The sequence below is a fragment of the Lutjanus erythropterus genome, chromosome 22 (assembly GCF_056507025.1).
Source record: "Lutjanus erythropterus isolate fLutEry1 chromosome 22, fLutEry1.hap2, whole genome shotgun sequence".
Classification (NCBI taxonomy): domain Eukaryota; kingdom Metazoa; phylum Chordata; class Actinopteri; order Lutjaniformes; family Lutjanidae; genus Lutjanus; species Lutjanus erythropterus.
Window position 1 is genome coordinate 14,149,327 of NC_139338.1, and position 13,894 is coordinate 14,163,220.

Sequence of the window (13,894 nt, forward strand, 5' to 3'; positions counted from 1 at the left end):
TAGCTGCAGTAGTTGTCTTCTTATACTATACTGTATGTTTTTTGTTTATTCTGTGCCTTAGACTTGATTCTTCTAGTTTTCATCTCAATACATCATTTCTCAACTTGGAGTTCACAGCTCATTTTAGTAGTTTTGTACATTATCTTCGATCTCAAAGAGAAAAGTTTTTAAAAAATAAAACATTACCAAAGAAATCTGTGATCGCTGTTTTGTGCTCATTTTTCAAACAATACGTTTTGTGTCCGTCATTTCTTTGCCACGTCGCCCAGGGGGAGCTGTGATCAGCAAGCCTCTCCTCTCTTTGAATATGGAGTCTTTGTATCATACATCTTGACATACATGTTTAAAGTTACATTTTGTGTTTCAGATTCAAGATGATAGCGTTAGAACTCCTACAAAGGACACTGTTGTCACATGAAAACTGCTAAACAGCAGTTTACAGCAGTCTTACGCTTTCATTTCTAAGGTATCAGCTTCAGACACTTGTGTCATGAATGCAGTCGACAGTAGGGAGTACAGTACAGTAACATCTGGAAAAATTCTAATATTCTAATGGATCCTGCTTCTCAAATTTGAGGATATCTTGCTTTTCTTCGTCTTATTTGGTAAAACACTCAATATTGTTGGGTTTTAGACTGTTGGACCAATAAAACAAGACATCTGAATACATCTCCTTGGACTGCGGGAAATTATAATGGTCATCTTTCACTATTTTAATTGATTAATCAAGAACATCTTCAGCAGATTGGTCGATAATGAAAATAATTGCTAGTTGCAGCTCTGATATTAAATGCAATTTAAAGACAGTTCAGTACAGGAGCTGCTTCCATTTCCCTCCACTTGTCTGGTAAATAGTACTTCTGCTGGTTTTGTGTGTCATTTATTCCATCCTACACAGTCTCCTTTATATTCATACAGTCTCTAATCCTTGTTGACGTCGCTCAAAGTTCATGATTAGCGCCACATCTAGCTGCAGATATTGCCGTCTTGGATTCTATTATAATGCCAGACCTGAGTATCTTAAATAGTAGACTTGTGTGTCAAATTAAAACCCCTCCCTACCTCCAAATCTGTCCCTGTCCCATCTCTCTGCAGGGTGTTGTAACGCTGTTGTTTTTTCCTTAGTGGAACCACATGTGATATCCTTCCTGTTTTGTTGTTGTTGTAACTAAGTAAGTACAAATACTTATTTACTGTACTTAAATAGAGTTTTCAGGTATCTACTGTACAGTTTACTGTAAAAAAATGTAACAAGACAAAATCAACATGAAATATGTAGCAATACAAAAGCAATGAAAAAGAAGTAAAAGAGGATAACAATGTAAAAGACATGAGATGAAAACAAAGTAAAAGATGCACCAAGATTAAAAAGAGAGGGAGACTCGACTGTAGAGAAAAGGTGAGGTTCAGTTGTCTTTGCACAGAAACTGCCAGTAGATATGTCCTTAAGAGGTGGACTTTTTACTTTCATACACTGAGTACCTTTCTATGCTTGCCTGTAATTTTTCACTTTTACTTGAGTACAGAAATTGAATCAGTACTTCTCGTGTTTTTACACAAGTATCTGCACTTCTGCTTGAGTAAAGAATGTGTGTACTTTTTTCACCTCTGTGCAGCAGAAAAGTGTAAGTTTCAGGTTGGCCACATCTGTATAGCCTCTGCCCTGTTGCGTGGTCCTCCTCGTCTGGTCCTTTCTGTATTAGAGAGGGTGCTGCTCACCTGGCAGTGGCGCTAACATGGAAACATGGCTAACAACACTCAGTGAGGTCACCGGGGAGCAGGGACCTCCTGCTGGCTGGAACAGCAGTCTGACCTTCAGCCGACACCACCCCCTGTTAACCCCTCAATTAACCTCCACGTCAGCCCCCCTGCTGGAAGAGCAGAGAGGAAGAACCCCCACCCCTCCTCCTCCTCCTTCCATTCTATCTTTATTTCCTTTTATCATTTTCTGCCTGGATACACCCTGGCCCCGGGAAATTACCATCTTCTCCCACTAATGCGCTGTCCAGAAAGTCTGTAATCACACAGGAGTTGTACTTTTTCTTTTCTTTCTTTCACTTTATTTCACAGTGGAGGCGGAGGAGGATTGAAAATATTAAAAACTCCAGGTAGAGTGTGCAGTGACCTTTTCACAAAGTCGTCCACCTTTCCACTCCTCTAATCAATCCCCCTCTGATCGCTCACTGTGTGCCGGATTGTAATGTCACAATTAGGACGGCTCCATTGTTTCTGTTTGCCATCTGGGGAGAAATTCAGCACTGCTCTGATCTCAAGGTCATTTCTCTTACAATATTAAATAAATTAGAGTGCAGCGGTGGCCACCTCCTCCATCTATCCATCCATCCATCCATCCATCCATCCATCCATCCATCCATCCATCCATCCGTTCATCCCTTCTTCCTGCTCAATTGGGTGGGATACAAGTCTTTCACACAGAAAATGAAAGTCTGCTGCCTTTGGCCACAAGAACACATTAGTCCTTTTGCTGTTGCTTTATATGAGTTTATACAAGCAGATGGGCGCATTAATGGTGTTTTGTTTCTGTCATTTTCATATTGGAGGTAGACCTGAGAGTTGTATACTGTGTCGGATTATAACCATATTCTAATTACGTATAATATGACTAATTAGACAGGACAAGAGGGGGGCGGTAGTAAAGTGTGACACTCCTCTTTATTCACCATCTGTTTTTTCCAGATGGAACATCAATGCTTCTTTTTGTCAGAAAATGTATCCATGCTTTTTCTTCTGTAAATCCATAGGATCTGTAATTGCCGTCATTACCTGGCTGTTAGCATTGAGGTGATTCATTTGGATATATTTATGATACCGTGTTTTGAGTCATTAAAGATAATGATGCAGATGCAATAGTTGTCAGCAGCTGCGTGCAAGTTTTGAATCCTGAGCACAAGAGGGAAATTACACGCATTGTTGCATATGGAACATGTCATAATGGGCTGTAAACATGATACTGTTTGTGACATGTGTCATGAAGTAAAGGAGTTTATTCACAGGCACTTTTAATAACATCAGGCTTTTTAATGCCAAGACCCGTCACTTTTGAGCTTCTCAAATATTTTTTTTTGGCGCTTTGAGCCATTTAGTTCCAATATCTCCAAAACCTGGCAACTCACACCAACAACAATCTATATACATGAACAGCTGATGGCCAGAGGAAAAATAAGTATTTTTGACTTTAGGGTGAACTCTCCCTTTAAATCTTCCAAACTCTTTTTTTATTTTGAGCTAAAAAAAAAAAACGTGTGTACCTACTCTAACACACCACAATGTCCTATTTTCCTTGAGGAGTCTCGACCTCGCTGTTTAGACTTGTGGCATGACATTAAAATAAGATGAGAGGATCTTTCAGAGGGCTGTGCAAGAAAAAAAAAAAGAGGAGAGTTCAAGTAATGTCACTTTCAATTAATCTCCTCAGGTAGTGGCCCCATTAGCCCTCTCACACAAGGGCCTGGTTTACAATGCAAATAGGGTCATTACCTGAGGAGTCTGATTGACTTTGACAAGAGGCCGAAGAAGCCTGCCTCCTTACACCACGTGTTATTTGTTTGCTTATTATTTCTGCCGCACGAATTATTGATGTGCACGAAAAGCGCATAAAAATTGCATTAGCAGTGACAGCATGCAGAGAAGAAATGATATTTTTAGTTGTTTATTTTTGTCAGCAGGAATGTCGGTTAAATTTTGTATACTTTTTCTACAAGAAAACTCAAATTCAACACCCAGATATTGTCTCAGAACAGTCTCAGCAATGAAATGTAAATGATTTCCAAGTGAAAGATTTGTATTCTTTGTTCCCCCTCTCTTCTTAGAGTAACAATGTGTGATCGTACTCATACCTTAAATATTTAAAGACCCCCTTTTGCTAAAGCTTTGCTGTGGTACATGGGCCTCTGACTGCTTCTAATCTCCTTGTTACCTGGAGGCGTCACCACGGCGATGCAAAGATAGCGTGGCAGTGAGCGAGATCACGAGACTGGAGCTCCTGGAATGGGGCACGGCGAGGTTCAAAGTTTCCGCCACGCGCCGTGCCCCCGCGAAGTCGGCGCCGACAACATCTGCCTGAGAGGAACACGAGAATCGGAGAGGAATGAAAGGAGAGAGGAGGCGCTCAGATGTTTTCAAATCATTTCCTTTTTTTCCTTGACAGTGCTGAAAACATCCCCTCCCTCCTCACGCACCCCCCTTCAGATCAGATGGCACCTTAAACTGTACGTGCAAGTGGAATATTTTTGTTTGTGTGCTTGTGTTCAGGGAGATTTTACAGAATCCTGCACAGGTTTCCAGAGAGAGACTGAAAGAATCAGGGGTCTTGGACCTGTAAATAAGACATCAGCTCAAAGTTGTGCACTTTCAACTTTTCTATTTTCCTTCCGCCCCTCCGTCTGGAAGGCAATGGACCGTGGGAGAGGCAAATTGAGAGGGACGTGCGGACCAGGGATGCCTGTTTATTTGCTTGTACACGCTCCTTGAGCTATAAATTAGATGTCACCATTGTTACATGTCATTTGCTGATGTGGACGTGTTGCGGTCTCCTGAGCAGCACTTTTGATTGTTTGTTCTTAACATCACTTAAATGAACGCGGACTCCACTGGCCTCCAGTCATCTGGATCCCGCTGGTGATTGGCAGGTTGTTTGGCAGGCGTGCTTGTTCTGTTACGGTTTATCTGAGCATTTACAACCACGTACAGAACAGGGCATGTTTAGGATCAAATCAGTTGCTTGACTGATATTATTTAGAAATAAACTGAGATATTTGCTTTTGAAATAAAGATGTCTTATGCAATTTGGGATTCAATCAGTAGATTTTCTTTTGCTGTTTTTTTTGGATTTGCTAATTCTGCCAAAACTGTAAAGATAAACTGTTTGTTTTTCTTTGTGCTGGCTTAAAATTTTAAGTTAACTGACTTTGAAAAGACAAGTTAAGCTAATTTTGGAATGACACAAAACAAATAAACGGTTCTAGTCAAATAAACTTGATATTATTCAGTTGTCATTCAGACCCAACCCTAACCCATTTTCATCAAACTATAAAAAGAAGGATTCCAGGAGAGTTTTTAAAACAGTGCATGCTGGGAAGTCAATATACTGATCATGTTTCTTTAGAAACCTAATTTAATGAGTTGATTGATTGTTCAGTACATTCGGTCAACTTATCATTTCAGGTTAAAATAATTCAAGTTAGAAGGACTGATATTTATAAGCTTTGAAAAAAAATACATTTTGAGCTAAATTAACTTAAATAATTAAAACTTGAATATTTGCATTAATGGTTAATTAGAAAAGGCTGTTTCCACTAAATTCCTTTATGACTTTTTCAATAATGTGGAACAGTCAAATTCACTGTGGTACAGGCCTAATACTGTCTTTTTCATACATCAGGCTGTTTGTGTTCTTTTCAGATCAACTGCGACCTTTCTGTACACTAAACCATGTTTATTTTTCGCAGCCTCCACCAAAAATGCTTCCAATTGAGCATAAACACGAGCAGAAACGGAAAACTTCCCTCACTGTGGTTTCTTTTCTTAAAAAAAGGGGGATGTTTACAGAGGAGAGATGTGTGTTTGTGTGTCTCTGTCTCCTCTTAACCCGACTCAACCGAGCCGCCCCGCCCAGACGCACAGCGAAGAAAGAGAGGAAGAGCATCTAGTAGCTTACCTCCCTCCATGCAGAAAGAAAACACGGATCAAGGTCTTAATAACACCAGCCATTGTGGCAAATATATAGGACTCAACTTTCCGCTTGGAGCGGCCTCTTCACATTGAGTTAACATGAGTGACAGGCAAAGCCTCTCACACAAACACACACACACACACACACACACACACACACACACACACAAATAGGCTGGATCCAACATGCTTTGTAACAACAGGCAAGATCAAACAAACATTTTCCACATTTTACTCTTAGGATTCTCATTTTTCTTTAACAAATAAACAAAGAATTAAATGTTTGTCAGATCTGGTGTATTGTTCTCATGTTATGTAGTACAGTTGTCAGGCTTGTCGCTACAAACTCCAACACAACCAACAACACAGCAGCGTAACCCCCCCCCCATACTGCTACCAGATGCTGTTTTATTTGCCTGTCAGGCGCCTTTAATTGTTTCATCTGCTACAAATAAACACATCTGTTGCATCTTTGTTTACCCGCCGTTCAGCAACAAACCGCGGCGGCAACAGTTTGTTTGTGAAGATGTGTACGGTGTGTGCCGCAGATTAAACGAAAGGTAACTAGGCATTGGCAGGGTGTTTTGTACACACGCTGCAGGGAATTACGATATGTGGGGAAAGTTTGCAGGTGTGCACAGGCAACACCTGCTCGCGTCCTCATCCCGGAAGCGAACTTGGCGAAGTGTAAATTAACGTGTGTATAATGCTGGGGTTTTCATTCATTATCAGGGTAAATGCAGCACTGCTTCTCCGTGCATGCCGTTACCACATACAGATGATGTTATAGGTTCATTTTATGCATTATGATGACACTTAAAGGGACTGGTAGATCCAAATGACAGAAAAATAACACCTATTTCATCACTTACCCAGAGTGCTTTCTTACTGTGCGTATAGATTTGATTTGTTCAGGTTGTGAGATCTCTTGTTGTGTGATTGTCTGTATCCTTTTGTTTTACTTAAAGCTGGGGTAGGCAGTATATATTTTTTGTGTTGTTGGGCAAAAGTTTTGAGACTTTAAGAATATCTAATCTGTGACAGAAAGCTTTGGCCAAATTGATTTTTGAGTCTCAGTATTTGACAAGCTGTGAATAAGACTCAACAATCAGCTGTCTTTCTGCAGAATCGCTTACTGCACCTTTTAAAGCCTTTTCATTGGAACTGTTTCTTTGGTAGGAAGTGGTTCCAGTTAAAACTGTCTATGGGAAGGTCTGTGGTTTATCTTTTGTTGCATTGATTATGGAAAGACAAGTTGCTGTTGAATATTTTTTGAATGAACATGTGTGTTTTTAAGAGCAAAAATAGACATTCTGATCATTTAAGTTTTATTAGAAAACTGAGATACAGATGTAAAAAGTAAAAAAAAAATATATATATATATATATATATATATATATATATATATATATATATATATATATATATATATATGTCCACACTGCAGAACCAGAAACTTTTTGCTAAAACAAAAAAAGTCTGACAAAGCAGCATTATACTGAAGGACTGTAGTGCTTCTTAAAAGTCCTGGCCTACAAATCTTGTTCTGCAGATGCAGGAGAACATATTTGTTTGGCAGAGGCCACAATAAATGCCAGTGGAAATGAAACTTTTGATCCAAAAGTAATCATTCCCACTAACTGTGAATCATATCGCAATAACTGTCAAAATAATGGAATTATTATTTTAACCGTATCATGCAGCCCTGCCCTCTGATACATTTGACTACTTGTTCCAGAAAGACGAAACAAATGACCTTTCTCACAGTAAATTAAAAAAAAAAGCACCTGCTTCCTTTCTTTTCCCTCTGTCCTTCACTTCTTGCAGTAAGGTTGTACTGATCCTAAACCCAGAGGAATTGAAATACAGATGAAAAAAGCAGATTTGGCGCAGACATAAACATAAACACAACAGTTCAGAGCACAAGCATGCATTATTTTCCTATAAAACTATATCAAAACTAAACACTTACATACTCTTAAGATAACTTGTGTAGGAGTGGGGTCGCTGGGTGGGAAATGTCATTTTCTCTGCATGTTTAATGGTGCATCTGGGGCGGCGGAAAGGTGGTTCTTAAGTGGAAGGTGTCAGTGTGATTTTTTTTTTCCCCCCTAGATACCTGTTTTCTTAATCTTCCTTGTCTGTCAGGTGATAATTGACACTCTAATGTCATTATATACTTTGTTTCAACATGGCTGTGTAAATGAATCTGTATTTATTTTCTACCATGGACATAATATAAATTCAAAAACACAAACAGGTTTACAGATTATAGATTCCATAAGACGTATCTGGAAGTATTCACAGATACATGTTCAGTCTAGTGCACTGAAGCCAAATATGAATAGTTCATTGGCGCTTATTAATAGTGTATGTTTGCTCTTCTTTAACAGAAAAGTCCCGGGGAGCCATCTAAACAAGCCAGCTCGAAGTATTTGAAGCCATCTGAAAGCAGTCATAGGTGCCTCTTTGAGATAGACGGAGAGAGCCAGGAAGGCGCAGAACAAGTGAGGAGGAGGAGGAGGCTTCAGATCGGAGATGCCACATCTCATATGTTGCAAGGTGATGAAGTGCAGATATCTGCCCTTAAAGAATATGTGCCCTGCGGACATGTGTGAGATTTATGTGTCTTTCTTCCTCTTTTTTTTTCTTTTTTTTCTTTTCCTCCTACCCCCGGTCTTCAAAATTCAAACGTGGTGCAACAAAAGCCGTTTTGAAATATTCTCATCCCCCCGAAAGAATATTCAAGACGATCGAGCTTGCAGGTTAAAAATGTATATGCAAATGCAGGCTACATTAGAGCATGCACAGGTTGTTAATAAATTAACACGTGGCAGAAATAATTCAGTTTAGCGTGATAATTCTTGGGTGCGAGCTGTCAGCTGTCGCATTGTTCCGGATAGAAAGTGACGCCGAGATGGCAACACGAGCAGTGAACTGTGATGTTTTAGTGTACCTTGCTCTTCAGTCTCAGCACTCTGACACAATAACTGCCTTTTGCTCGCCCAGGCTCTGCTTTTTTTGTCATTTTGGAAGAACAAAAGGTTTAATTAAGGATGCCTTTCAAAGGGAAGTTGACACCAAGCATGCACACACGCACATATATTATCTCAGAAGGGGTTTGTGTTCGTGAGAATACCGAACCTACTAACACACTTCCTGTCTTCAGGCACAAGATGCATCTCAACCCCGACTTAAATTTCTTTTCATTTTGTGTCTCTGTGTGCGTTTTGTCTTTTTGTCATCATTTAGTGTGTCTCTATAGTCTCGCGTCTCTTTGTAGTTGTCTTGTGCCTTTTTGTGATTTGTGTTTTAGTTGTATTTGTGTTCATTTTGTGTCACTGTGTCTTTTATGTCTCCACGTTGCCGTTTTGCGGTGACTGTGGTCACGTGTGTCTTATTGTAGTTTTGCGTCTCTTTGAAGTCTTTTTGTGGTCATGTTGTGTCTCTTAGTGAACATTTTGTAGTGGTTTTGTGACTCTTTGTGGTCACTTGTGTCCGTAATTTTTTTTTAAATCTCTGTGGTTGTTTTGTGTCTCCTTTTGGTCATTTTGTGTCTCCTGATTGTAGTGATTTTGCATGTCTCTATGGAAATTCTGTGTCTCTTTGTCATTGTTTTTTGTGTCTGTGTAGCAGATTTGTGTCTCTTTATGGTCATTTTGTGTCTCTGTAGTGTGTTAAATCTTTTTGTGGTGGTTTTGTTTCTCCTTGTGGTCCATTTGTGTCTCTTTGTACTTGTTTTGTGATTTCTTTGTGGTTGTTGTGTGTCTCTGTGGTGATTTAATGTCTCGTTGTAGTTGTTTTGGGGCACTTTGTGGTCATTTTGTGTCTCTGTGTCTTTATATGTCACTTTGTGGTTGTTTTGTACTGCTTTTGTGTCTTTTTGTGGTCCTTATCTGTCCCTTTGTGGTCACCTTATGTCTCTTTGTAGTGGTTTAATCCAAAAAAGGGTGTAGTTGGGAAGAGATAGTAAACGTGTTTCTGCTCCGGTTGCTGTGGCTGCTAAGCCGCTGATTGTAGGAGGGCGTCTTGACGTTCCAGGCGGGGATGCTGTATGACGAGTGCACTTCCTCTCTTCGCCTCATCCCCAAGATTTGCATAGCAGGAACCCAGGGAGCTGACACTCTGTTTATGTAGCTCAAGGTGCAGGGGATATGTGAGGTGTCAAGTGACTCACAGTCAAGTTTTTAATAAGTGCCATTTGTTCAATCTGCTGTTTAAACACTCCCGTCGCCTCTCAATATCCTTAAAGACTGTATGCCCCGCTATCTTTTAATTAAGTCTCGGGCTAATGTGCCACTTAATTGACTAATCTGAGAGATTTTGTTTTCTCTAATTTACTTGAAAAACCATCGTCAGCTAAGCTTTTTAATATTGGCGTGATGAGGGTGGATACTTAGTGGATGCCTCAGAAGTGAGTGCAGGGGTAGAGGGAGTACTTGAAGGGGAGAGAAACAAAGTAGCGTTAACTCCTTCTAATTCCTATTAGGTTTGACAGCAGGCTGATAGCTAACTAGGCCATCATGTCTTCCTTGTTTGCGTTTGTGTTATTTTACAGGTGCGCTTGCGGATCTCCTCAGTAAAACTTGAATTTGCATATAGTTTCTGATTGCACGGTCGTCTCAAGTTCTCTTGGTGAACTTACTTTATATCAGTAGTTCCGTGCGTTGCTGTTACGGGAGAAATGTTCTTCGGTGGCAGGTTATGAGGAGGGAAACAGAGGGCTATTCTCTGCTACAGCCTGCTGAGACAAAAGGCTAATTCAACAGTAAATTTTTCCAGCTGCTTCGCCAAACATTCGCATAGGAACATTCAGCTGTGGCCTGAGATTCCATTCACTCTTCCAATGCGGTGTGTGTTTATACATATGTGTGTTTGTACTTAAATTATTTGGCAGTTTATGCTCAGATAAGGGTGAAGTGTCACAGTTTTCCCTTTTTACTTCCCTAAAAACAACCTTTTCCACTCATTTCATATGTATAAATTTCTGTTGTGATTTTTGATCATTAGGTTAGCTCATGGATGGATTATGAGACAATGGGCCCGTTGGCGCAGATATATAAAAGACCCCTATTTATACTTGTTATATATCAATTTTCATTTTGTTTTGTGTCTTTGCAGTTGTTTCATAGTGATTTTGTGTCTCTTTGTAGTCGTTTTGCTCTCCTTGTGGTCATTTTGTGTCTCTTTGTTGTTGTTTTAACATCTTTGTAGTGATTCTGGGGCTCTTTGTTGTTGTTTTTTGTGTCTTTGTGGACATTTTGGGTCTTCTTGTAGTTTCGTATTGCTTTGTAGATGTTTTAATCTCCCTGTGCTTGTTTTGTAGCTTATTGTAATTTTTTAATGTCTCCTTGTGATCATTTTGTATCTCTTTGTGGTTGTTTTGTGTCTCTTTGTAGTTGCTTTAATCTCTTTGTGGTTGTTTTCTTTCTCTTTCAGGTTATTTTGTGTCACTTTGTGGTTATTTTGTAGTCAGTGTGTGTCTCTTTGAGTGACATTTTGCAGGTGAAACCCTGACCCTTTGCCCCCACCCCCTCTGACCCTTTGGGTCCCCATTCATTAATCGATCCATGGGTCATCTTACTGGTTAGTGTGGATGTGGATTGTTCCAGATTACATCAGAAATGCCTGAGCAACACACTAAATCCCCTACCTGCTGGCATGCATGTGCAGTAGAAGCCACTCAGCCTAAAGCACAGGCTAATAAAAAGTAAACTGTCAAGATAAGTGGTGAAAAGCTGCAGCCAGTTGCAGTCAGATTATCATGTGGACAGAAGCAGTCAGGCCCGGGAGACGTCTCAGGGAGGAAACGCAGAGCCAGGCCTGGTGTCGTGTCACCACATGCAGGGGCTCTGATTGAATGGAAAAGTCGCGTCAGGAGCAGGGTGATAGGACAGCAGAGTGAAAGGCCTGTAAACAATGACTCACCCTGCGAGCTAGCAAGGGAGGGAAGGGGAGGAGAAGGAAGGAAGGGGAGGAAGGCAGCCCAAACTAGTCCAAATGTGTATGAGAGGCAGAAAGAGGGAAAGAGGCTTGAGAGTCTGCAGCCACAGACAATCAGGCCTCTGTCAGGAAGTCCCGGCAGACATGGGATTTAACTCTGCTGCTGATAGACACTCACACACACACACATACAAACATTTACAATTACAGCAGAAGCCTACAAATACAATTGTATGTAGTACAACACATTATCAACAAACAACCCTTGACTGTATTCATACACATATCATTTGCCAACAATGCAACACAAGCTCATACACACACCAAAATCCAATAAATAATTAAATCTCCAGTGGCTGCCCTCAGAACTACAGTGATACATTAATTGGGCAAAATTAGCATGAATTAAAGCAAATAAGTGTAACATGTAATTTATTACTTATCAAGCGTAGTTTAGCAGAGGAAGGCTCCGATTTCCCCCAAGATTGCTTTAACAGCTATAATGCATTTCTTAATTTACTCTGTGGAAAATCAATTTTTTTCAGAGTTCATTAGGCACCAATATGTTACAATGCTGCTCCCCTGAGCACCCAGCTACAAAAAACATTATGCAAATTCCTGCCAATGCATCTGTATGTAAATAGCAACCAAGGCCGCAGTCAATTCTCCCTGGGAAGCTTTGTTAGCGGCGCCCTTTGTTTCTAAGCCCGAGCCTTGTTCATGATAGTCTGGAAATTAGGAAATGGCTGCATGTGACAGGTGAAAGCAAACATCCCGTCTGACTGTACCTGAGATTGATTCTTGTATAATTTGACCAAACTTTGTTTCGCAAATGGTGCCAGTCTCCCTTTGGAGTGTATATATTTCTCTGTATTTTTGCTTGTTTGTAGTGTATCATATTATACTTTTCTTGTTAGAATTTGTATAATCAAAGTGTCTTGTGATGGACCATACCGTGCCTCTAACTACAGAAACTCCTCTTTAAAATGGGCATCTCATGTCATGTAAGCCACAACGTAATCCCGCCAAGCTCTCAGTCGATCATCGGTTTACACTCAACTATGCAGTTTTCCATCCCCGAGGTATAATGCTCACGTACCCGAATGGGACTCTGGTGCAAAGTCTATCTGAATGTCTCAGTAGAGGCCATTCAGTGTACTTAACACAATATTGTTGCCCACAAATAGAGTTTTAAACTTCTATCCAGTCAAGCAGACAAATTGCATGCTGTTATCCATGGTAATGACTTGATGGTTTTGGACGTTGTGGGATGGTTACGTGTGTAAATAGATATAGATCTCAAGATGTGTAATCACAGTGAGTTGTTAGACCCTTGGGCATTAGTGTGTACAGTACCCTGCAATTGTGTAGTTATTGAGAAAGAGTTGAATAGGTTTTAAATATGCTTCCCTCATGCCTCGTAAACTGTACTGTAATTGTAGAAAGAGTGTCGCTTCTTCACAAAGCACTTAAAGGTGGTGCTTGGAGCTTTCCAGGAATCGTGACCCAGTTACTCAACATAATCCACAGACCTTGTTGAGACCAGTTTCGTGTAGGTACTAATTTTTCGCTACCCAACTACACCCACCAATCATATCACCATGTAGCTGACAGGTATAGTTCTACAGAAAGAAAGTAGTTTCTACACAAAACTGCTCACAACAAGGTCTGTGGATTATCTTGGGTAACTGGGTCATGATTTCTGGAAAGAGACTCTGGTGTTGAATTTTTCAAATGTGTTTTTTTTTTTTTTTTTTGCCGCTTTTAGCACCACAAGTTGAGTGCCATCTAGTTTCATTATATTTAAGAGAGGGCAAACAACTCTACAGCTGATTGCCCCAAAATCAGCAACTCATGAGATGGATAAATAACACCACAGGCCAGAGGAAAAATCTCTTAAAGTGACAAAAAAATATATATATGTTGGCACAGGACCTTCAACACCAATATTTCATTTTAAAGGCCTTTTTCTGCTGATACCATTACCGTACCAATAATAACGTATGCATCCTTAGCAAGCACTGGACACTGTGTTGGCATTAAATATTCCAGGGCACCTGTGGTATAATGTCCATAATGCTTCAGTTTAAATGTAAGTAAGATTGCACTTTGTGAGACATAAAATAGTTTTTAAATTAGGTTCCGGTTCCCCGCTTACAGGTCCACTGGCAAGGAGGGTCTCAGGATGTGATGCGATATTTGCTGAACGCTGTGTCTGAAAACATACATACTACTGTTTCTTAACACAGAATGGTAATAA